The sequence below is a fragment of the Siphateles boraxobius genome, unplaced genomic scaffold (genome assembly GCF_051911475.1).
Source record: "Siphateles boraxobius isolate OS27281-9 unplaced genomic scaffold, OSU_SipBor_1 31, whole genome shotgun sequence".
Lineage (NCBI taxonomy): Eukaryota > Metazoa > Chordata > Actinopteri > Cypriniformes > Leuciscidae > Siphateles > Siphateles boraxobius.
Window position 1 is genome coordinate 17,747,953 of NW_027508931.1, and position 26,082 is coordinate 17,774,034.

Below are 26,082 nucleotides of genomic sequence, written 5' to 3' on the forward strand. Positions count from 1 at the left end.
GAACGTGGGTGAAACTTCCGGTTAGGTGGCGGAAGTAGTAAATCAACGGTATTTTTGTGTTACATAGCGAAGAGGTTAGGTATTTTTCGAGTACATTTTTCTACTATTTAAAGTCGCAAACATTAATGAGAGATGTCGTTACTGAGCTCAGGGACAATATGTGCTGTTCGTGGTTGTACATATAACCGCTCTAAACTAATTCAGTGGCTGCCGCGCGAAACAATAAAAGCCACTTTGCCGCAAATTTTTAAGGACAATTTCCCCAACACAACTTGTGTCATTGATTGCACAGAAAGTGTCTTGCAGAAGGCTAAACATCTGGACTCAAGCACTGAATCTTATAGTCACTACTATGCAAACAATACTGTCAAGTATCTAGTAGCAATTGCGCCCTCTGGTTTGGCATACACATTGAGCGAGCAATCAGACGTCTTAAGGTGTACAAGATCCTCTCTCAAACTGTGCCTATTCATTTTGTCCCTAAAATCGACAGAATACTAAAAATCTGTGGAGCACTCTTAAATCTGCGAGGAGAGCTTATTTCTAGAACATAGACACCATATCTTACACTATCAGCTTGAGCTTAAATGTTCAATTCTCTCTATAACTTTATCAACTGTATAAACCAATACACAACTTTTACTTGCACTGATTTTTTTCTAAACTGTTGTAATTATTCCTATTTGTTTTGATTATTTTAATTTCTTCGATGTAAAGCACTTTGAATTACCATTGTGTATGAAATGTGCTATATAAATAAACTTGCCTTGCCTTGATATACCAACACCTTTTCTTTTAGTTGTTGTTTCATAGACAGCTATTTTCTTTTGTAAATTTAAATTATTAATATTTTTCAATCTCGTAATATTCTGCAAAAGAGAGAAGTGTGTGTACTTTGACAGTATAGTATTGCTATTTTTATTTAATGAAATGTTCTGAATACAACTGTTAACCAAATGTGCAAATGAAACATTAATTTATTCTTATTAATAAATTCAAAAGCCAATGACTAAGTGTCTTATATGTTTTTATTCAGTGTGTATTTCTTTTTATAAATAAATATTTTAAGTCAAGGCTACTGTGAAGCAACACATACAGAACATGAATGACACACAGTAAACATTTCAGTTTAGTACATTTATTAATTAAATAAAAATATACAATAATACACAATACAGTAATACATTTTGTTCCCTTAATTGTCCTAACTTTACTGACCTTCCACAAAAGTGCTGCTGCATGACTACAAGAGCGTCCTGGCCCTGCAATACATGAACAACCCGCTGTCTGTAGTTCACCTGCCACTCAAACTAGCACCCAAGCCTTATGATGTGTTACGTGCAAACTCTGGCTCGGCTCAATGTCAGCTTTTAGATACGCAAGGTCGTTTCCGACGTCCTTAAACAACACTCGACCGACTTTATCACTGTGTAGATATTAATATGCCTATGAGCTTTTCAGGTTGCTCATCGCCTTACCATCACAGGCTACTGAATCTACAAAATAGCTAGAAATGTTACCATACGTGATACGAGGCCACTTCTTCACGTCATCCTCCCAACCATCTACCGCGGATGGTAAAGGTACTGTTATATTACCCCTTTTAATTTCGTTGAGGTTGTGTTCCCACATCAATAAGTTTGGATTGCTAAATCTTGAATGACGGTCAACTGAATGAATGAGTGTCAACTCCTGCTTGTTTACTTCGAACCGGAAGTCGCGCTCACTTTTGACGCAATGCCTCATGGGACGTAGGAAACTTGTGGATATCTATATGTTATTTCTATCTCTAGGACGGTTATTAAGAGTGAACATGAATGACAGAGGATAACTGATTACACTGAACAAATATTTTTTTTGTAATATCTTTTTTAAAAACAACAATTACATAAATACATTTCATATTCACATTTATAAGACACGCGATTAAATTGAAATACATATAAGTAATATAAAATGTAACGATAAAATTAAAAATGTTAACTTGCAATTGAAATTAATAACGTGTGGTACTAATGATACTATGTGATGCACCATGTTTTTTTGCATGGTAATTCAAGGTATAAAGTCTTCTGTGACATTATCACAATTTATTTAAATAAATAAATATGTTGTCATGAGGATTTAATGTCTTCTTATGTCTGTCAATGTGCCATTAATGCCATCACAGTGATCTAAAAAGAAATGTTAAAATTTGCCTTTTTCTGTCTTTTAGGCACTACTATCTTGTGTATATGGTGGTCTTAACATTTGTGAACCTTATAACAATTCCTCTGGACATGGCATTTTCTGATGATATGCATGGCAGTGCCCACAAATACTGGGTGGCTTTCAATGTATTCTCAGACCTCATGTTTTGTGTTGATGTTGGCCTTAATTTTCGAAAGGGCATTTTCAATGAAGATGGTCAGGTATGAACATGCCTTCATTGTCTTGTACTGTAGTGTAATATGAATTATTTATCATGGCTTTAACTTTCTAAAATACGGTTAAAAATGGATACAATGCATTCCTGTTTCTATATAGGCCTTCCTTGATCCAAAATTAATAAGGATTATTTCAGGTCTTGGTTTGTTCCTGATGTTGTGGCTGCATTTCCGGTCGACATTATCATTATTATTGTGGTAATTGTATTCATCAGTTAATACACTCACACTGATCAAATTTTAGAGATACTTCTTTACAGTACAACCAATTCACCACAGGAGCATTTTTATCACGCTGACACTACTTCACTGCTGGCTTCGAAGTTGGTGCGGATACTCATGTTTGTGAGGATTCTCGGTTTGATCCGTTTACTCCATGTGCCAAAGCTTCTGAGATTCTGCTTTGAATTGGAAAGTGTACGTTTTCAGCACAACTCACCATCATGTTTATGCAAGAAATGATCAATGGCAATATGTTCACACTGTTCATACTATACACAGCCAGAGGAGATCTTTCCTTGCCACAGTCACCTTTGGCTTGCTTGGGCTTGCATAGTAAATTAAGGAAGACACAATTTGTTATGAAACTCTAAATGGAACTTCCAAATGATCACATTTGGGATCGAAGATATTATTTATGTACAGTAGCACTATACATTGTTTCAAAGCTTGACTTGACAAATGCTTAAAAATAAAGGCTCCAATAAACAGGCTGTCATATTAAAAGTTATACAAAGGACTTGTTATTCTCTAGTTTTTCAGAAAACCATCTATGATCTAATCATATGGATAGTTCACCTAAAAAGGAAAACTTTGACATAATTTACTCACCCTTGTGTTGTTCCAAACCTTTATGAGTTTCTTATTTCTGTTGAACAGAAAGGAAGATATTTTAAAGAATGTTGGTAACCAGACAGTTGGCAGCTCCTATTGACTGCCATAGTATTTTTTTCCTACTATGGAAGTCAATGGGTGCCGTCAACTGTCTGGTTCTACAAAATATAATCTTTTGTGTTATAAAAAATAAAAATTAATATAGCAACTCAGGAACCCCAAACAGCCTAAAATAGTATTTAATAATAATAATTTTTTTTTAATTAAAAATAAGATGAAAGGATTTTTTAGATACTTTTTGTAGTATTTTCTCACATTTCCCCCCCTGTGTCGATAACACGATAACCCAGCAAGCAACAGCACATCTTTGGTTGTATTTTGTACACCCTTACTGTTCTATGGATACTTTATTTTATTATTTATCATTTTAGGTGTCTAATGTACAGCTTGAAGAAGTCAAGAAGTTATTCAGGGTTGTCTTCGTTTTCATAATGATGGTCCTCATTTGGCACTGGAACACGTGCGTTCACTACTTCATATCTGTAATGGAAGAGTTTCCCCAAGACTGCTGGGTTGTAAAAGAGAGAATTGAGGTATGTCTCATTTTTTATTGCTTATGCAGGCATTTGTTTGACATGATGTATTCAACGTGTCTTCCTTTTTTCTGTTACATTTTGCAGAATACCTCGATCGGGGAAAAATACTCATATGCTTCCTTCAGGGCTTTCTCTCTATTGGTCTGGAGATCAACTGAATCAATTGACTCACCAACACATACGCCGGACAACTTTCTATCAACATTAATCATTTTTTGAGAAATGATAATCAATCTGATAATCAGTCTTTGGTGCAGAAAAATGTCTCCTGAAATCACTTTAATCGGTGCATTTGCAACAACAACAAAAAAACTGTGACACAAAGTTAATTAATCTATGATGTGCTGTTACTTTTATGTAGCGTCTGGACCAATCACACACACAAATTATTCATTATATTTAATGAATAGTCTGGCAAACTCACTTTCCCAACAAAGATCTGTGTAACTTCCCCCGAAGCTAACACCACGCGCAGAACACTAACTTAATTCTCCTGAGAAGGAGAAATAAACCCTGTTAATCCTATATATTCTATATATATAACCACTTGAGAAATGTATAAACCTGTATCTAATTTTCACATCTCATGATTTTCCTTCTGATCTTGTTTTGGCCTATGTTTTCTTGGGAACTTCCACTTTTCTTATTGGCCGAGCCAACCCTGAGAGGTGGGACCTCTCTCAGGGTTTATATTGCGTCTCTTGGACTCTCTGGATGCTCTTGGCTCTCTGAGTCCCCGATGACTTTCTCTTGGTCCTTCCTGAGAAGTCCTGATGTGAAGGTGATGCTAAAATAGAAGTTTTCTAAGGACCCCAAGCTTGTGCCAGGCTGCGGCCTTGTCTTTCCATTAACCAAAGATCCTCTGACTTCAACTGGTTCTCCCTCTCATCAAAACAACATCAGCAAAAATCAACTAGAGCATCAACAAATTGCATCAGGACCGTTTATTCAAATGGGCGAGACATGCAAGTATCAAACTTAGTCGATACATTAAGTATCCTTACGCCTTTTAAAGAAGGGTGTGTTAAAACTAAACTGATGGTTTGCTCAAGGCTGTTGATCTACTGAATTTCAAACAATGCTATAACTTCTTGCTTTCCTGTATTCTTCTTCATCTCTCTTTCCCTTGGTAAACTATATGCATGATTGTATGTTAGAGTAGTTTAAATGTTTAGTCTAGTTAATAAAGTCTCGTTCATATCACACGTAAAGTTGTCAACGTCTCAAGCTCATATCTATCTTGACTACTGTTGGGGAATCTCCTCTGTCTCATGTACAAGTATAAGTGATGTAATGCCAAGCAGAAAAACTAGGTCACAGGGCATGTAACGACAGGGCATATGAGGACAGGGATAAGAGAATGGAACAGTACCCAAAAAACTTGTAGGAGAGATGCAGGTGTCAGGAAGCACTGGAAGAGAAACATATACAATGTAAGATGTTCCACCAATGGGAGAAGGTCTAGGGAGAGATGTTTTTAATGGTGGCAAGAATACGAGTAAGAAAACGTCTCGGTTACGTATGTAACCCTCGTTCCCTTTCAGTCGATAACGTCGGACGTAGTCGACGCCGACTGAAATGGGATCACGCTAGGGAGCCTATCGTCTTCGAGTATTATTGAACGAGCCAATACACATTGGCGTGCGAGATTTGCATCTCACACTCCGCCCCGCAGCGCGGGTATAAATACGGAAGTGGATGCACGCACCATTTGCCTTTCGCTTCGGAGCCGAGCTTCATGTCTGGATCTGAAGAGTGTTGTTGTACAACGAGCGAGTGTGTCGGCGCTTCTTTGGGAAGTCTCTGCTGGTGTCGGTGGTTACAGCGCGAGTGCAGCGGTGATCGCGAGCTTTAAGCTCTCAACTGCTGTTTTCACAGCAACCAAATTTCTGTTTGTGTCTGTTTGTCTGACGGTCGGTTGAGGGCGAGAAAGTGAGTGCTTCACTGGCACAGGGTGCACCATTCCTGTGTCAGTGTTGCCGCGGTCATTCCCCTGTGTGCTCCGGCACTGGTGAGAGTTTTTCACTTCCTAAAAGAGCAACACGGGTGCGTTTGCGTCTTTTTCAAGATGTCATTCCGCCCGTGCGTTTCTGGGTGCGGTCGTTCCCTGTCTCTCTCTGATGGTCACAATTGTTGTATCACGTGTTTGGGCTTACAGCACGCTGAGACAGCTTTTGTGGACAGCTCATGTTTTCACTGTGGGAACATGACTGTCGCAGTGTTGAGGGCGAGACTCGCCTTCGTCCGCGGAGAGCGAGTCCCCATTGCCATGCCCCACCCCCGGATGCTGCATGGGATGGGTGACCGGAGGGTAGTGTTGGATGTCCCGCCCGGTAACCATTCCCTGTGGGCTCCTCACCCCTCCCTTCCACTGCTACCATTGGAGCCTCCGGTGTTATCTGCTGGTCCATCTGTAATGGGTGGGCCAGCGGTTTCACTCGGGGCTCCCCTGGGGGACAGGATGTCGATTGCAGCATCGGAGGGTGAGCTGATGTCTGGAGATGACGACTCGGCTGCGTTGTCTCCCTCCGGGAGTTCAATGTTGCCCGAGCCGGATCCAGAATTATCAGCTATGCTGAAACGGGCCGCGGAGGCTGTCGGGCTCGAGTGGAACCCTCCACCGTGTCCTGTTCAGTCTCGGTTGGATGATTGGTATCTCGGGGCGGGCCGTGCTGGTTCTCAGCCCGCCGCCCCAGTGCCCTTCTTTCCCGAAGTGCATGAAGAGCTTACTTGGTCGTGGACGGCACCTTTTACTGCTGAAAACGACTTAAGTAGTTCTTCCTCCCTCACTACCCTTGTCGGAGGAGCGGTGAAGGGTTATGAGGCTATCCCTCCAGTGGAGCGGTCTGTTGCGACTCATTTATGTCCAACGGCCGCTGCATCCTGGGTGGGGGATCCTTGTTTCCCCTCGCGGGCCTGTGAGTTCGCGTCAGGATTGGCGGTCAGAGCTTACAGAGCTTGCGGGCAAGCCGCTTCCTCTTTGCATGCCTTGGCGTTGTTGCAGGTCTACCAGGCCAAGACACTCATGGACATGCACGAGGGTAGTTTGGACCGGGCGCTCATGAGTGAGCTCCGCACCGCCACTGACCTCGCCCTCCGGGGTACGAGTGTCGCGGCGTGTGCGGTCGGTCTAGCGATGTCCACTTTGGTGGTCCAGGAACGCCATCGTTGGCTCAGCCTGGTTGAGATGGCGGATGCGGACAAGGTTCGGTTCCTGGACTCCCCAATTTCCCAGGTTGGGTTGTTCGGCGACGTGGCGGAGAGCTGCGCCCAACAGTTCTCTGCCACCCAGGTTCGGACGGAGGCTCCCCGACACACCCTATCCCGGCGGCCCGCTGTTGCCTCCACCCTGCCGCCGGGGATAGTCCCTCCGCCCGTTCGTCGCCGAGGGCGCCCCCCTGCCGCTGCCTCCGGTTCCGCGGGGTCTCCGCAACAGCCTTCACCCAGGCCCCAGCGTAGAACCAGCAGCAGGCAGGCCGCCCAGTCTGTCTCGGTCACTGCCCAGCCAGGGGGCGAGTGTCAGAAACGTTCCTGAGACAGGCCACCCAGGGATGGGGGGACTAACTCTTCAGATGGTTACCGTTCCACCATTGGTTCTCCGGAGTCCAGTGGTACCCAAATTATCAGAAGAGCGAATTTCTCCGTCCCTGGGTCCCAAGAGGGGAGGCTGGCGGCTTGCGACCCTGTAGAACAGCCTTGCTCCCCTCAGCCCCCTCTTGTTCGCCAGCCCGCAACACGAGGCGGTCGAGGACCCGGTCATCCGCCTTCTCTCCCATCCTCTGTTGCCCCGTGGAGACAGGTAAGTGCAGCACGGCTCACTCAGACCCCGCTTCGGGCCGCCCACGGGCCTTCCGAGCCGGGTCCCTGTCCTCCACCGCGCTGCCCCACCCCGGGTATGCCTGTGTTACCTTTGGTCCCCCTGGTCCGGTTCGTCGAGGCCTGGAAAGTGCTCTCCAACCCGTCCGGCTGGCTCCTCCGTACCATCAGGCTCGGCTACACGATTCAGTTCCGCCGGAGTCCGCCCAAGTACAGTGGCATTCGCCACACTTCAGTGTCGAGCGAATCTGCTCCTGTCATGCGCGCGGAGATCGCGTTCCTGCTGGCGAAGGACGCGATAGAGCCGGTGTCGGTAGCCGATATGAAGGCCGGCTTTTACAGCCCGTACTTCATTATACCCAAGGAAGGGGGTGGGTTACGACCAATCCTGGACCTGCGAGTCCTGAATCGGGCCCTTCACAAGCTCCCGTTCAGAATGCTGACGCAGAAATGCATCTTCCAATGTGTCCGTCCCCAGGATTGGTTTGCAGCGATCGACCTGAAGGAAGCGTACTTTCATGTCTCCATCCTGCCGCGACACAGGCCATTCCTGCGTTTCGCGTTCGAGGGTCCGGCGTATCAGTACAAAGTCTTACCCTTCGGGCTGGCCCTGTCACCCCGTGTCTTTACGAAAGTTACGGAGGCAGCCCTCGCTCCCATGAGAGAGCAGGGCATTCGCATTCTCAACTATCTCGACGACTGGCTGATACTAGCTCAGTCTCGGGAGCTGTTATGCGAACACAGGGATTTGCTGCTCCAGCACATCAGTCAGTTGGGTCTTCAGGTCAACTGGGAGAAGAGCAAACTCGCCCCTGTGCAGAGGATCTCTTTTCTCGGTTTGGAGCTGGACTCGGTCCAACACACGGCGCGCCTCACAGAGAATCGCGCCCGGTCGGTGCTGAACTGCCTGAATTTTATCAAGAGCAGAACAGTGGTTTTTCTGAAACATTTTCAGAGGCTCCTGGGGCATATGGCAGCCGCAGCCGCAGTTACGCCGCTCGGCCTGCTTCATTTGAGACCACTCCAGCACTGGCTTCGCGACCGAGTCCCGAGGTGGGCGTGGCGGAGAGGCACGCTCCCTGTGAGAATCACCCCGGCCTGCCTCCAAACCTTCAGCCTGTGGTCGGACCTTTCGTTTCTCCGGGCCGGTGTGTCCCTAGAACAAGTGTCCAGGCATGCTGTGGTCTTCACAGACGCCTCCAACACCGGCTGGGGGGCCACGTACAACGGGCATGCAGTAGCTGGCACCTGGACGGGGTCCCGCCTGCATTGGCACATCAACTGCCTCGAGTTGTTAGCAGTGCTCCTTGCTTTGAGACGCCTCAGGACGACGCTGCTCGGCAAACACGTACTGGTCCGGACGGACAACACTGCGACCGTTGCGTACATCAACCGCCAAGGTGGTCTACGTTCCCGTCGCATGTCACAACTCGCCCGCCACCTCCTCCTATGGGGTCAGAAGCATCTGAGGTCGCTTCGTGCCGTTCACATCCCTGGCCTGCTCAATCGTGCCGCCGACGAGCTCTCACGACAGATTGTGGCCTCGGGAGAATGGCGGCTCCATCCCCAGGCGGTCCAGCTGATATGGGACCACTTCGGGGCCGCACAGATAGATCTGTTTGCCTCTCCGGACTCGTCCCATTGCCAGTTGTTTTATTCCCTCGAGACGGATGCACTGGCTCACAGCTGGCCCCGGGGCCTCCGCAGGTATGCGTTTCCCCCAGTGAGCCTTATTGCACAACTACTGTGCAAAGTCAGGGAGGAAGAGGAGCAGGTTTTGCTAGTTGCCCCTTATTGGCCCAACCGAACCTGGTTCCCCGAACTTTTTCTCCTCTCGACAGCTCCTCCCTGGCCTATTCCTCTGAGAGAGGATCTACTCTCTCAGGGACGGGGCACCATATGGCACCCGCGTCCAGACTATTGGAGACTCCATGTGTGGTCCCTGGACGGGACGCGGAGGTTCTAGGTAGTCTACCACAGGCAGTCGTAGATACCATCACGTCAGCGAGAGCTCCCTCTACGAGGCTTGCTTACTCCCTGAAGTGGAAACTGTTCGTTGAGTGGTGTGCTTCTCAAGGAGAAGACCCCCGAAGGTGTTCGATCATTTCCGTGCTTTCTTTCCTGCAAGAGGCTTTGGAGCGTCAGCTGTCCCCCTCCACCCTCAAAGTGTATGTCGCCGCTATTGCCGCACATCACGATGCAGTAGACGGGAAATCCCTGGGGAAGCATGACTTGATCGTCAGGTTCCTGAGGGGAGAGAGGAGGTTGAATCCGCCTCGCCTCCCCTCTATACCCTCTTGGGACTTATCTCTGGTGCTAACCGCACTGCAGAGACCGCCCTTCGAGCCTTTGCAGGTAGCAGAGTTAAAAATTCTGTCCCAAAAGACAGTTCTCCTACTTGCTTTGGCCTCCATCAAGAGGGTAGGGGACCTGCACGCATTTTCGGCCAGCGAATCGTGCCTGGAATTCGGGCCGGCTAACTCTCACGTTATCCTGAGACCCCGGCCTGGATATGTGCCCAAGGTTCCTACCACCCCCTTTCGGGACCAGGTGGTGAACCTGCAAGCGCTGCCCCCGGAGGAGGCAGATCCAGCCCTGGCTTTTCTCTGCCCCGTTCGCGCTCTGCGCTTGTACGTGGACAGAACGCAAAGCTTTAGGACCTCAGAGCAGCTCTTCGTCTGTTATGGAGATCAGCGGAAGGGAAAGGCTGTCTCCAAGCAGAGGTTGGCCCACTGGATAGTGGATGCCATCATCTTGGCGTATGAGTCCCAAGGTGAACCCTGTCCCCCCGGACTGCGAGCTCACTCCACAAGGAGTGTTGCCGCTTCTTGGGCGTTGGCGCAGGGTGCCTCGCTGACAGATGTCTGTAGAGCTGCGGGCTGGGCGACACCTAATACGTTTGCTAGATTCTATAGCCTACGTGTCGAACCGGTTGCTTCCCGTGTGCTCTCTTCTCATAGAAGCCAGTAACACCGTGAGCCCCGGTTCAGTGTCGGCTTGCTGCGCCATTCCCCTCTTACGGACCGGATACGTGCGCCGTTTCGCTCCGGTTGAATTCCCTTGTCCGGAACCTGTTGAGCTCCTCCGTACCCCCCCCCCCCCCCAACGTCGGACGTGGCGGAACGTCTGGTGTTAGGCCTACCACTCGTATGCAGTGTGGAACCCGTGTTAGGCTGGGTCCATATGTTGCGGTCCCTACGGCGACCCCATATGTGTATTCTTCCACGATACGGCTCCCCAAAGTGAGCCCGTGTCTTTCCCTTGGCAGAGTCCTGCCGTCACTGTAAATTGGTGTGTCTCCCCCCTCTCTAGGCTGGAGCCACCCCAGTGACATTCCATATGTTATACTGCCCGGCCCTCCGCCCAGTTCATATGTGTATTTCCCCCCCCCCCTTTCGGGTTGGTTGGGCTTCCGCAGCGTCCCTTCCTTCCAATGTTGGGCACGCTTTCCCAGTGTTACCAAGTCTAACTGAGTGGGTCTTGTGGAACAGCAGCGACTTCCTGGCCTAAGCCCTGTCCTTTTCCGCTAGAACGTCGGGAGGATCAGAAGGCTTTTGTCTAGGCACTGGAAGGTGGCAGCGTTAGTGGCATGTTCAATGGTTGATCCCATTTCAGTCGGCGTCGACTACGTCCGACGTTATCGACTGAAAGGGAACGTCCTGGTTGCGTATGCAACCCACCGTTCCCTGAAGGAGGGAACGGAGGACGTAGTCCCCTTGCCACTACCGCTGGACCACCGCTGACTCCGAGTTACGCTCGGCTCCTCAGCGAAAAGCAAATGGTGCGTGCATCCACTTCCGTATTTATACCCGCGCTGCGGGGCGGAGTGTGAGATGCAAATCTCGCACGCCAATGTGTATTGGCTCGTTCAATAATACTCGAAGACGATAGGCTCCCTAGCGTGATCCCATTTCAGTCGGCGTCGACTACGTCCTCCGTTCCCTCCTTCAGGGAACGGTGGGTTGCATACGCAACCAGGACGTTCCCTGAGTAGGGAACGGAGACGTTACGTCGGATGACGACAAATGGGGTTTCGCTTAGAAAGCCTATCAACTTCGAGTATTACAAAACGAGCCAATGGCAAAGAAATGCCATGGGTCTGCGGAATTTGCATGACGTAACTCCGCCCCACCTCGTGGGTATAAAAGGAGGACGCCAGCAACAGGCAGATATGTTTCTTCGCTGAGGAGCCAAGACTGAGCTCAGGCGATCCCCGCGGTACAGCGGAAAGTGGCAGGCAGACGTAACGTCTCCGTTCCCTACTCAGGGAACGAGGGTTACATACGTAACCGAGACGTTCCCTTTCGTTGTCACTCCGAGTTACGTCGGATGACGACGAATGGGGTTACCAGTCTAATCACGCCACCTTCTCAGCTGTCTTCCAGTGCCCTGCGTAAATCTGAGATCCCTTTCGTGAGACTGGCACGGACGAAGGACTCCTATTTAGCACAGGAATACAAAGGTACACTGGGGAGCATATCCCAAAGTTTAGGGGAAATATGCAATTACTGCCAACCCAGAGGGGGGGACTTAGAGAATACACATATGACCCGAAGGAGACATATGGAGAACACTGGGGTGTCCAGCCGCAGGTGGAATATTTCAACCCCAGGGGTGGCAAGGTGGCTTGCCAAGGGAAAGACACATGCTCAAAGAGGCTTACAGTGGAAATACACATGTGGGGGTCGCTCAGAGGAGGGACCATGCACACGGGAGGCACCTAGCCGACACGCAGGCAATAGACACTGGCGCCGACGTCAGGAGTGCTGGAGGAGCTCAGGGCTTTCGGGGAAGCTCACCTGAGGAGAATATCGCACGTATCCAGTCCGTGGAGTGGAATGGCGAGCAAGCGAAGACACCTGAGCGGGTCCGGTACTAGCTGGTTGAAGCGAGTACACGAGAGGACACAGGCTCCACTCGGAGATTATAGAATCTGGCGAATGTGTTAGGTGTCGCCCAGCCTGCAGCTCTGCAGATGTCTGTTAGCGAGGCGCCATGCGCTAGAGCCCAAGAGGATGCCACACTCCGGGTGGAGTGGGCAGTCACACCAAGGGGGCACGGTCGACCTTGCTGCTGGTATGCCAAAGCAATGGCGTCCACTATCCAGTGAGACAACCTTTGCTTGGAGAGAGCCTTTCCCTTCAGCTTCCCACCATAACAGACAAAGAGCTGGTCTGAGGTCCTGAAACAATGCGTCCTGTCTAATTAGGCGCGGAGGGCGCGTACTGGACAGAGCAGTGCCAAGGCTGGGTCTGCCTCCTCCGGGGGCAGCGCTTGCAGGTTCACCACCTGGTCCCGGAAGGGAGTGGTAGGAACCTTGGGCACATATCCAGGCCGGGGTCTCAGGATCACGTGAGAGTAAGCTGGCCCAAATTCCAGGCACGCTCCGTCAACGGAAAATGCATGCAAGTCCCCCACCCTCTTGATGGAGGCCAATGCAACCAGGAGCGCTGTCTTCATAGACAGGAACTTAAGCTCCACTGATTGCAAAGGCTCAAAGGGAGCACTCCGCAGGGCAGTTAGAACCACTGAGAGGTCCCAAGAGGGAACGAGAGGAGGGCGTGGAGGATTCAGTCTCCTCGCTCCTCTCAGGAACCTGATGATCAGGTCGTGCCTTCCAACAGACTTACCTTCGACTGGGTCATGGTGTGCGGCAATAGCGGCAACATAGACTTTCAGGGTGGAGGGAGACAGCCTACGCTCCAGCCTATCTTGAAGGAAGGAAAGCACGACATTAATCGAACATCTCCGGGGGTTTCTCGGTGAGAAGAGCACCAGTTGACGAAGAGGTTCCACTTCAACGCGTAGACGTGTCTCGTGGACGACGCTCTAGCGGAAGTGATGGTAGCCGCCACCGTAGGTGGAAGGGTACTCAAACCTGCTTCGTCCCGTCCAGGAGCCACACGTGGAGGTTCCAAAGATCGGGACGAGGGTGCCATAGGGTGCCCCGTCCCTGAGAAAGGAGGTCCTTCCTCAGGGGAATTGGCCAGGGAGGTGCTGTCGCGAGGAGTACTAGTTCGGAGAACCAGGTCCGGGCGGGCCAGTATGGCGCGACCAGAATGACCTGCTCCTCGTCCTCCCTGACCTTGCGCAGGGTTTGCGCAAGAAGGCTCACTGGGGGAAACGCATATTTGCGGCCCCGCGGCCAGCTGTGCGCCAGTGCATCCGTGCCGAGCGTGCCCTCGGTCAGGGAATAATACAGGGCTCAATGGGTCGAGTCGTGAGAGGCAAACAGATCTATCTGTGCGTCCCCGAACTGGTCCCAAATCAGCTGAACCGACTGGGGATGGAGTCGCCAATCTCCCGGGAGGGGTTGAAGCCGTGAGAGCTCGTCGGCTGCACAGTTCAGGGCTCCGGGGATGTAAATGGCATGAAGCGACCTCAGATGCTTCTGACTCCATATGAGGAGGTGGCGGGCGAGTTGCGACATACGGCGGGAGCGTAGACCACCTTGATGGTTGATGTACGCTACAGTGGCGGTATTGTCTGAACGGACTAGTACGTGTTGGTTCTTGAGCACGGCCCGGAAGCGGCGCAAAGCAAGACGTACGGCCAGCAACTCGAGGCAATTGATGTGCCAGAGGCGGCGGGGTCCTGTCCAGGAGCCTGCGGCAGCACGTCCATTGCACATGGCACCCCAGCCCGTGGAGGAGGCATCTGTCGTTACAACAACATGCCGCAAAGCTCGTTCCAGGGGCACTCCGGCCCGTAGAAAACTGAGGTCCGACCACGGGGTGAAGGTCTGACGGCAAGACGGAGTAACTATTACTCGGAAGGTGCCGTGTTGCCATGCCCACCTCGGGACTCGGTCGCGAAGCCAAAGCTGAAGCGGTCTCATATGAAGCAATCCGAGCGGCGTTGCCACGGTTGCAGATGCCATATGCCCCAGGAGCCTCTGAAAGAGTTTCAGTGGAACCGTACTCTTGCCCTCGAACTGTCTCAGGCAAGTCAGCAGTGACTGCGCGCGCTCGCTCGTAAGCTGCGCGGACATGGCGACCGAGTCGATGTCCATACCGAGAAAAGAGATCCTCTGCACGGGGCAAAGTTTGCTCTTTTCCCAGTTGACCCGAAGGCCCAGACGAGCTAGGTGCCGGAGCACTAGGTCCCTGTGTTCGCATACCTGGTCTCGAGAGTGAGCTAGGATCAGCCAGTCGTCGATGTAGTTCAGGATGCGAACCCCGTGTTCCCGAAGGGGAACAAGGGCTGCCTCGACGACCTTCGTGAAGACGCGAGGAGACAGGGCTAGCCCGAAAGGGAGAACCGCGTACTGGTATGCCTGCCCCTCGAAGGCAAACCGAAGGAACGGTCTGTGTCGAGGGAGAATGGAGACATGAAAGTAGGCGTCCGTCAGGTCGATTGCTGCAAACCAATCCTTGGGCCGCACACATCCGAGAATGTGTTTGGCAGTGAGCATCTTGAACGGCAGCCTGTGAAGGGAACGGTTCAGCACACGCAGGTCCAGGATTGGCCGTTACCCACCGGTTTTCTTGGAGACAATGAAGTACGGGCTGTAGAAGCCGGTCCTCATCTCGGCCGGAGGGACGGTCTCGATCGCACGCTTCGTCAGCAGGGTGGCGATCTCTGCTCTCATGATAGGGGCGTTGCCACCGACCAAAGTGGAGCGGACTCCCCTGAAGCGGGGAGGAGACCGCGCGAACTGAATCGCGTAGCCGAGCCTGATCGTCCGTGCGACCCAGCGGGACAGGAGGGGGAGCTCTAGCCAGGCTCCCAAAAACTGTACCAGCGGGGTCATACGGACCACAGACTTCCCACCGATGGTGCAGCAGGGCGGAATGACTGGCCCGGACGTGGACGGCATAGCAGCCCGGTGTGGGGGCACAGTCATTAACCGCGCCCTGACAGAGGAGACCAGGGAAGGAAGAACGTTCCACGGGGGTCTGCTCTGCCAGGGGGCTGGCGACAGAGGCGGAAGGGAGCGGCACGGTCCGGGGACGGCGCGCACTGCCAACCGGCTCTGGGACAGAGGGGGACAAGGGGTGCACGGCTCGGAGGCGGCGCACCGTGTCGTCCGAGAACTCTGTGTGCTCAGGGATGGGAATGTTACTTCTTTCTTTAACCACATTATGGTGCTGCCCATCCGTGGGTGAGCCACAGCCGTATTCACACCCGAGGGTGGCAGCTGTGACGAGTCGTCACTTCCAGACGAATCAGACCCGCCTAGTGATGCTGCGATTGACATCGCATCTTCCTCTGGAGCGCCAAAGGACACCCGCGGGACCTCAAAGGACGGTCCCGCGAGGATTCCCTGAACGCTCGCGGGTTGCAACACTGGAGAAGGTGCTGCGGGGCACGGACACATAGTCGGCGCTTTGTTCCACACAGTCACCCTCAGATCACCCTGGCAACCAGCCGAAGTAGAGCCTCTCGAGGAGGCGCTAGATCGGGGTGTGGATGAGGGGACTCTCACTCTTGCGAGATCCTTGAGTCTCGATCTAAGTGTTGCGATGGTCATGTTCCCACAGAAAGAACATGACTCATCCAAGAGCGCTGCTTTAGCGTGATCAAAGCCCAAACACACCAAGCAGCGCTCGTGCCCATCAGAGTCAGACACCAGTCGACCGCAACCAGAAGTGCACGGGCGAGGCATCTTTAAAAAGACGTGCCGCGTGCAAGCTCTTTTTGTGAGAGAAACTCAGTGCTGAAGCGCCCGCGGAGAACACACTCGCTGGCAAACCACGCTCAGATAAGCAGGAAGTGTGCACTCGCCGGGAGATCGCTGTCACACCAACACTGGAGAGTTGCTCGTCTCGTAAGAAGCTGACAATCAGAGATAGCTTAAGGAGTGAAGAATTACACTTGGCTCCGAAGCGAAAACATATCTGCCTGTTGCTGGCGTCCTCCTTTTATACCCACGAGGTGGGGCGGAGTTACGTCATGCAAATTCCGCAGACCCATGGCATTTCTTTGCCATTGGCTCGTTTTGTAATACTCGAAGTTGATAGGCTTTCTAAGCGAAACCCCATTCGTCGTCATCCGACGTAACTCGGAGTGACAACGAAAGGGAACAGATAATACAGATGGCCATTGTGTAAAAAGATATTAATACAGATGCTCATTGGGTACCAACGATAAGAAAAAGGTATATGACCCAATGTTGTCCACTGTAAGATCAGATGGCCAGCTGGCATCTCTTCTGAGACCTGGAACTTCGACTCTGAAAGATTTTCTTTGGAACCTGAATTAGAGAACTCTTAAATCTGCAGACCAGAACCAGAGCACTTAAATCTGCCACTACACTACTTGCTCTTAGTAGTACCTAGTAAGAAAAACATTTCCCATTTCCTTCTGCTGTTCAAACATTCATTCAAACACCAAACAAATAATTTGACTCAAACAGCATTTTTTTATATAAATAATTTTTAATAGTGCTATGTTTTATGTTTCAAAGGATATTATGGCAGAAGTATGCTCCAACCTGATGAACAAAAGCATGTTTATGACGCTAAACAAAGAATTCACTGAAGCCATCTTGAAGAACTCATTGTCCAACTTCATCAATGCAGGTGACATCATCATTCATCAGAATGCTCAACCTGACAATATGTTCTTCATCGACTATGGACGGGTGCTTGTGAAGAAAGAGGCTTTCCAAATGGAACTGTGTGATGGAGATCACTTTTGGAGGTGATGTATGAGAAACTTACTGTTGTGTGATTCAGTTTCGTGTAGAGTTACGGCATAAAGTCTGGTCCACATTGCAGTGCTATTCAAGTCAAATTTAGTGCTTTTCAAATACACAGTTTCAAAGCAGCTTTACAGAAAATCATGTTAATGTTTATAATACCTTAATTTCTTGATGCCTTACAGTCACATTTTTTTAGTTTAGAGCTGGGCGATAATATAGTTTACATTTTGCAACAATACAAGCAATCAAGCAGTTGAGATTTGTATACACTGAGTTGATACGTTATGAATGCGAATAAAGTTGGACATGCTTATATATACACAACCTTATATAAAGAGCTGGGCAAAAAAATGTATAACATTTTGCATATATTAGTCTCAGCTGCCTGATTTATTTTATATATATATGACACACACTAAACTCATGAGATGATACACGATATTTTGTTCACGATTTGTAAATTTTATACAATTTTGTAACTAATCTAGTATCGTCACTAGCGATTATTTTGGTAATCTGTCGATTATTTTGACTTAATTGAGTAATCTGATATTTTTGGTGGTAATAAAAACTTGACCTAAGCGAAACAAATGCCTGCTTTATTCAAATGTCCATTTATCTTAAATATGCAACCACTGTATTTCTAAAACAAGAACATGTGGACATCAAAACATGCCCACTTAGAGCTAGGGTTTAAACTTTAAATAACTACAACTTTTGATTTAAATAGCAACCGTGTTATGGAGGATGATCAGATATTTATTTTAATTGTATTATTAATTTGTGTTTACGTCACTCAAATAGCGCGCTAAGCCAGCTACAGAGAAACTGGTAGCCAGGCAACAGACAAGTGACCAATCCTGAGTGGCAACGTAACTACACGCATTCTTCCCGAGAATGGTTTATAATCACTCCACGTCGTACTAGGCTCAAGTGGAAATATAACTGGAACCATTACTTACCGTTCTTAGAACGGTTCGGCTCGATGGTGGAAAAGCTGAAGGAAAAGGAACCTCTTGTCTATTGCCACGTTGTCAGTGTACTCTTTATTCCGCAATGTTTTTCACTGCATGAGAAAAACAGATGTGTGGTGTGAGCGTGAGAACAGCGTTAATTACATGAGTTTCACGCTCAAAAATGCTCAAAATTCAATTACAGAGCTTGCCAGATCAAGAAATTGTTTTCCCAGTTTTGTGTGCAGTATTGATCAGATGGTCAGTCAGATAATCTTTGCTGTGAAACTCCAATGCGTTTTAAACAACCAGCCTCATACTCACCATTTTCAGAAGTTTTATGTTTCTGCTGAGATCAGCTTCCTGTTTGGTGGAAGGCAGTTGGCCACTGTTTCTGCTCTGACCACCTGCAGCCTTTTCACCCCGTTTATAACGAATGGTAAAACACCGGTTGGAAAGCATCTTTTGCAGCGATTTTTGTGTGAGCGTATCAGTGAACACCCCAGACCACTCGGTGAGTTCCACGTCTTTGTAAACTAAAGTTTAATGCGTTTTATGAATGATTCTTCCAGAGCCCCTATGAAACCTGTAGGGGGGTCGGAAGCATGTGGATCCATTTGCAGATATCTTTAATAATCAAGATCATGGTCGTACAGGCAAGAGTCAAACAACAGTGGTAGAGATGTCAGAGGCTGAGCAGAAACAGAAACAATACCAGGCAAGGGTCAGGGCAGGCAGCAAAGCAGTCAAGGTTCCAGAGAGCAAGATCACAAGGGCAGGCGGAGGAGAATCAACAGTGGTAAAACAATCCAAGATCATACACAGAAGGGTCACAGAATGTCAGGGTAAACGCTTAGAAATGTCAGCCAGAGCAAAACAAGACTTCGCAATGAGTATGAGAGTGAGTGCTGCTTAAGTAGAGCGGATAATGGAAAACACCTGTGCAGGTGATTAGTCTCTGAACGGGGTGCATGGGAAATGGAGTCCGGGAAAGTCAATACTCAGGTGAAGGTGCCCTCCGGTGGCCATCAGAGAGAGCCACAGCGGTCTGATTCATGACAAAACCATTGTGTGTGTGGGGAGGGGGGGGCAGCAGCATTTGTCCAAATTTCAATCTTAACCGTTCTATTTAATCAGAAACGATCTTAAAACAGGGCTTTAAGTGTAAAATACCGAACTTGTCCTTTAAGATCGATATGATTTGTGACTCCGGATATGAGCTTGAGACACAGACAACTTTACATTTGACATGAACAAGGTTTTAGTAGCTAGACCAGGGGTCGGCAACACAATTTGTTGAAAGAGCCATATTGGCCCCAAAAAAAAAAAAATTCTGTCTGGAGCCGCAAAAAATTAAAAGCCTTATATAAGCCTTATAATGAAGGCAACACATGCTGTAAGTGTTATATTAGCCCCCTAGTGTCAAAATTATAAGTAGGCTACACATACATAATGAGCATTCATGATTAAATGTTTATTTTCCCTGCAGCGAATCCTGGAGAGAATGACGCACCACGTGACTACGCTGCTGTACGATGGTGCTTTAAGTTTAACTTCCATTATAATGTTAATGTATTATGTTTCGTTGCATTGATGAAATTAAAGAAATACAATAAAGAAATCAGATTTTTGATGTCACTTTTACTTTAGTATTCGAAAAAACAACAAAATGTGCATCGTGCATGGTCTCCTGTAATTTCAGACCTCCCCATGGAAATAAAATGCAGTCCTCTTCAATCCTCAATAATACGATACAATACTCTTCTCTTTTCCCCCTTATCTGGGCAACAGACAGAGTGCAATAAAACAGCAGCCTTTTGAAACGAACTGGAAAAGTATTTAAAACATCCATAAAACATGCATTAAAACAGTGTAAAACACACTAAAAACATAAAAGCAGCCCAGTAATGGCCGCAGACATCCCAAGTCTCCCGGAAGTTCCAGGAGTCTCCCGCATATTATAGCGGCTCCCTGATGCCCGCAAATTAGTTCAAATCTCCCGGAATCTACAGCTCGCGAGCTGCAAACCGTGTAGCGCGCGTACGGCAGAGAGGGAGAGACCTTACGTGTGTGTGCAAATGCTCATGCAGCACATGGAATTCTTCTTTGACAGAAATGTTGAAATTAAATATTTATTTATAAATATATAAATATAATATTTATAAAACTTTAAGAATGTTTGTCATGTTTTTCCTCCTACAGAAATTATATTAAAACAAAAATATTTTTTCCATTTTCATATTTTTGAAAAAGCTCCAGGGAGCCACTAGGGGGGCGCTTAAGAGCCGCGGGTTGCCGACCTCTGAGCTAGACTAAACATTTAAACTACTCTAAAATACACATACATACATGCATACAGTTTTCCAAGGGAAAGAGAGCCGAAGCAGAATACAGGAAAGCAAGAAGTTATAGCATTGTTTGAAATTCAACAGATCAACAGCCTTCAGCAAACCATCAGTTTATTTCTAAGACACCCTTTTAAAAAAAGTGTAAGGATAATTAATGTATTGAACAATGAGACTAAGTACATGTCTCACCCATTTGAATTAAACTGTCCTGATGCAATTTGTTGAGACTCCAGTTAATCTTTGATGATGTTGTCTTGATGAGAAAGAACCAGTTGAAGTCAGAGGATCTTTGTTTAATGGAAAGACAAGGCCGCAGCCTGGCACAAGCTTGGGGATCCTTAGAACACTTCTAATTCAGCATCATCTTCACATCAGGATTTCAGAAAAAGGACTAAGAGCTAGAGCGGGGGCTGGTCTTGTGATCTTAAAGCATGAAGATGTCACACCCTCTGAAGGTGTGTGAGCCAATAAGAAGTTGTCTCTTTGGAGGGAGATTTTACAACCCTTTGTGTTCGAGCAAGGCGTTTGAATTAGAGATGCACCGATTACAATTTTCTAGGCCAATTCCGATTTCCGATTTTTCATGAGTTTGGCCTGCCGATACAAATTTTAGCCGATTCCGATTTAATTTTTTCTAACCACTTTACAGCAAACACAAATATTTATTTTCGATCTTTTCTTTAATATAACATTTTACATAGAACATTTTTTGAACCAATTAAATAAAATAGAACTATATAAATTATTACTCCTGGTGTGGGAAATTCACACATATCTAAGTGCAGTGTTATGGTATGGAAGAACCATTTTCAATTTCAATATCCAACAAAAAAAAATTTTGATAACAACCTTTATTTATATAGCACATTTAACACAATACAAATTGATCCAAAGTGCTGTACATAGTGCATAGCAGAACTACGCTATACAAACAACAATTACAAGTTTCCAAAGGCTAAAGAGTAAAAATGTGTTTTCAGAGTAGATCTAAAAATATCCAATGAAGGAGCAGACCTCACATGATAAGGAAGAGCATTCCAAAGCTTAGGCCCAGCGACAGAAAAAGCCCGATCACCCTTTAATTTGTAGCGACATCGTGACACATTTAAAAGCAAGTGATTTGAATCTAAGTGCCCTAGCAGGACAGTATGGCACAATAAGATCACAAATGTACCTTAGTCCACAGCCAGACAATGCCTTATATACAAACATAAGGATCTTAAAATCAACTCTAAACTTAATGGGAAGCCAGTGAAGGGATGCCAAAACAGGAGAAATATGATCCCTCTTTATCAAGGACGGATTATGGCGATGATGTGCCCTGGGCACGGATGTCTCTTCACCAATGTTTTGGACAACAGTGTTGCACCTGTATGCACAGGCGCCGCAATAGGGCAGGCAAGCCAGGCATTTTAAGGGAACCCCCTAAGGCTGATCATTTAAACAATTAAAAATGTTAATAATTACAGACGCGGCAACATCTCTGCATCCCCCTTAGTGTGGGGCCACTCTCTCGTTACGCTCGTTATGCTTTTACCTTTTTCGAACTGGTGCAGCGCTTACTCGCGGTATGTAGAAAATGCATGATTTGATTTGTTAAACATGAAAAGGACTGAAACACAGTGTTTAGCCTCACAGACATGATGAATATATATTTTTTATTATTGAACAATAAAAATGGCTAGTTTTTTTTTTCCAGACATATATTATCATTAGCCTGCTTTTGCCGGTGCTTTGCGGCAATATTTATGCATGCGCTTGCTTGAGCGCGGAATAGGCTATATGCCTCCATGCACTCAGTATTTAAGCAGAAATTAATATTAACGTGCGAGATTAGTCGACTAGGCCTAATTGCTTAAATGAATGACTACTAGTCGACTAGAAAAACCTTTAGTCAATGGCAATTCTAATAAATGCATTTAGGCTAATTTACATTCATTTAATTAGTAGGCTACGTATCCAGGTTGTTGAGTTAGTTGAGTTAACAATTAGTTAATGATACTAATTATTAATAAAGTAATAAAACAAAGATTAAATTAAGATGCTATATAGTATTTGCTTGTTCCGCCACAAAAGACACTTTTTAAGGTGACAATCCGTTACACATTTGAAGATTTACTGTATCTTAAAGATTGTTGCATTGCATTTAATCTTCTGTTATAAAGATGAAGATTGACATTTCATTAAAAAAATAAGCCCATAGGCTACTATTGTAGAACATAAACAACTTAGCCTATGTTCTGTTAGATATTCTGCGTTTTGACTACTTTTTGAATTTTGTATAATTTTAGGCCTACATCTAGTTAATGAAGATATAAATATATATATATATATTACAGTATATAAAATGGGCCCCAAATGGGCCTCACAAATTGGTTTATTTATATCTCACCAGTATCTATCAACATACAACATACTGTACAACATACTCAGTCAAAAAGCTTCTGACCTCTCCAAATCATATCACAGGAGAAAATTCCATAATAATTTACATTTCTACATTTAGCAGACATTTCATTACATTTCATGTGTAACTGTCATTCACCACAGGCATTTAGCTTAGAACAAAAAAAGTCGGTTTAAATTTACCTAGCTGAGGGGTATCTTTCTCGATTTCCTCAGAGAAAAGGCCTCCACAACATCATCAAAATCCAATTCCCTCACAAGATCGCATTCAATGGCCATTAAAGACAGTGAATTTAGACGTCCTTGACACATTTCGCTTCTTAGTTCGTTTTTTACTCTTGCCATTAGAGAAAATGAACGTTCTCCTTCACAGTTGCTGACGGGCAGGGTGAGGAAAAGTTTTAGGGCAACATAAACATTGGGGAAAACCGAAGGCAGTCCATAATCAATAATTGTTTTCAGCATTTTTGATGGTGATCTGTCCGGCTCCATTGAAATGAACGATCTGAACTGAATCAGCTCATCAGCAAGACAGCTGTTCAAGTCATCAGGGTAACCTTCAGAAAGGTTATGGGCTCCTGTTATAATTTTGCTGTCAGATTCTGAGTATGGCACGAATAGAACACCAAAGAGACTATTCGTGTGTTTATAGGCATCTATTCTGTGATCAAGGCAGTTGACAAGATTGTCAATGGTAGTATTAAATGTGTCCACTTGAAATTTACGGCTTCCACTAAGGCCTGCATCCCCATCTGTGGTCTCATCAGCAAATGTTTTTCTTTTCTTGATGCGTTGAACTTCATGCTTATAAGACTGACATACACCTGTCACACTTAAAGCACTCCTCTCAAAGTGTTCAAATAGTTCTCGCTGAGCTGATACAAACTCACGCAATGATTCAAGCAGTCACATCGCTGTTCGAAGGTCCATATCATTTTTTTGTAGACATAAACTGGTCACGTTGAATCGTTCGAGTTTAGTATTCCAGAACTGCGCCATGAATGCAGTTTCCAGTTTGTCCATCTTTGCGCGCAGTCCCGATGCTTCGTTGCGTGTTTCCCTTTTTTCGTTCTCATCTGCAGCTATGCTGTTCAAGGCTTCTCTTATATTAATATAATTTTGACAGAGAGCTTGGGCCGAATCAGCCCTACAGCTCCACCGAGTATTAGACAAATGCTTAAGTTTTAAGTTTGTCTTTTCGAACACTTTTGCCCATCGGCGAGTAGATGCAGAACAAAATGAATACAACGACTGTAGTAGACTAAAGTACTGTTTGACATCTGGACTGCTGTGTATACTGTTTACACCTACTAAATTCAATGAGTGAGCAGCACAAGGTATTTAATGGATCAATGGATTTATCCGTTTTAAGTGAGCCTGCAGTCCATTGTATCTGCCCGACATATTACTCGCATTATCGTACGATTGGCCTCTACAGTTTAATATGTCCAAGCCAAGGTTGTTTACCATTTTAATGACGTAATCACACAAACTCTCACCTGTGTGACATGAAATGGGCTCATGAGCTATGAATCGTTCTAGTACATTCCCTTTCTCATTGACGAATCTGAAGATGAATGTTAACTGGTCTGTGTGGGACAAATCTGGTGTTGAATCAACGATTACTGAAAAATATTTGGCATCCTTTAATTCATTCGCGATTACTTGTTTATTTTTTTCTCCCAATACATCAATAAACTCCTCACATATACTTGATGACAAATAAGATACAGTTCCCCTTCCTTTTTGCCCGCGTGTTTTAATATGCTCAGATAGAAACGGGTCAAACTGAGATATCAGCTCTAAAATTCCTAGATAGTTTCCATTGTGAGGCGAACCTAGGAGTTCATCCTCCCCCCGAAAGCCAGTCCTCTTTCGGCTAAAAATTGTATTACTGCCACCACACGTTTCAGTACCTCTTTCCAGTATTCCCTCTCTCCAGCAATTTGTTTGACCAGAGGTGAGTCAATCGCCTGAGTGCTTTTAGATCTATGTAATAAGGCTAGCATACAGGACATATGGCCTGGGCTCCTCTCATGTTCAAAAATCCGTTCTGGGTGCTTTCAGTCACTGAATCCATCTGTAAAGGCGTGTCTTTTGGACGAGAAAAGTTTGCAAGAATAGCAGAACACCTGTCCCGTTGATGGAGAGTATAAAAGCCACTCTCGTGACACAATCTGGCCGTTTGGTAAGTGAGTGTTTAATAAATCATTTGTAAGGGAGCGAGTCTTGCCACCCAGACCGCTATCCCTTAAGGAAGAAGTATATTTTGAGCTTCGGTTATGGAAAGCGGCAACCCCTCTGTTAATAAGAATACTTCTCACCGAATCCCCTTTTATATCGCCCCACAATGGGGGGTCATTGTTTGTGTCCCAAAACAGGGGGTCATCATCATCTGTCTTAGTGTGATCATCCTGACATTGTGATGGTGATGTTGACGGTGGCTGTAGCGGCGCCGGCGGGTTGTAGTAATCACTGCTATCACGGTTAGTTGTGCTAGCGCCATCTTCACTTGAAGCAGCAGAAACGTTGTTGTTAGCATCAACAGTGTTTGCATTTTTAAAAAAGCTGGAGATTGTTGGTAGCTTTTGTAGTAATTGAGCTTCTCTTGCTTCTTTGTCCTTTTTGCGCTTTCTTTTCATTGATCCACTTGGTTGTTGTTTTAAACTCATTTTTGTTTTGGTTTTTGAGTAACCGTCTTCTAAGCGTGACTTTTATATTACGCAATGCTTTTCACTCGTCTCTAGATGTCCTTCTCAACAGCGCACGTTACATTAAAATTATTTATTTGATTTATTTACTAGTTAATACTTTGTAACTGCAAAAAAATCACATTATTCCTCAACATTTAACACAATTTTACTGAAAAATAAAATAAATAAAAATAATTATTTGAAAAGAATAGACAGTACATTTTACAGGGCCCCCTGCTGGCCCAGTGCCCTGGGCAAGTGCCCAGTAGGCCCGTGCGTTAATCCGTGCCTGCTCTTTTTAGACCCAGTCAAAAGTCTTGCAGCCGCATTTTGAAAATGTTTTAATCGCGATAGTGTAGATTGA

The 26,082-nt window shown here is 46.6% G+C and overlaps 1 pseudogene; it reads left to right on the forward strand.

Moving 5' to 3' along the window:
* The window catches only part of LOC143697090 (cyclic nucleotide-gated channel alpha-4-like), a 32,115-nt pseudogene that overhangs the window by 308 nt on the left and 5,725 nt on the right, over positions 1–26,082 (forward strand).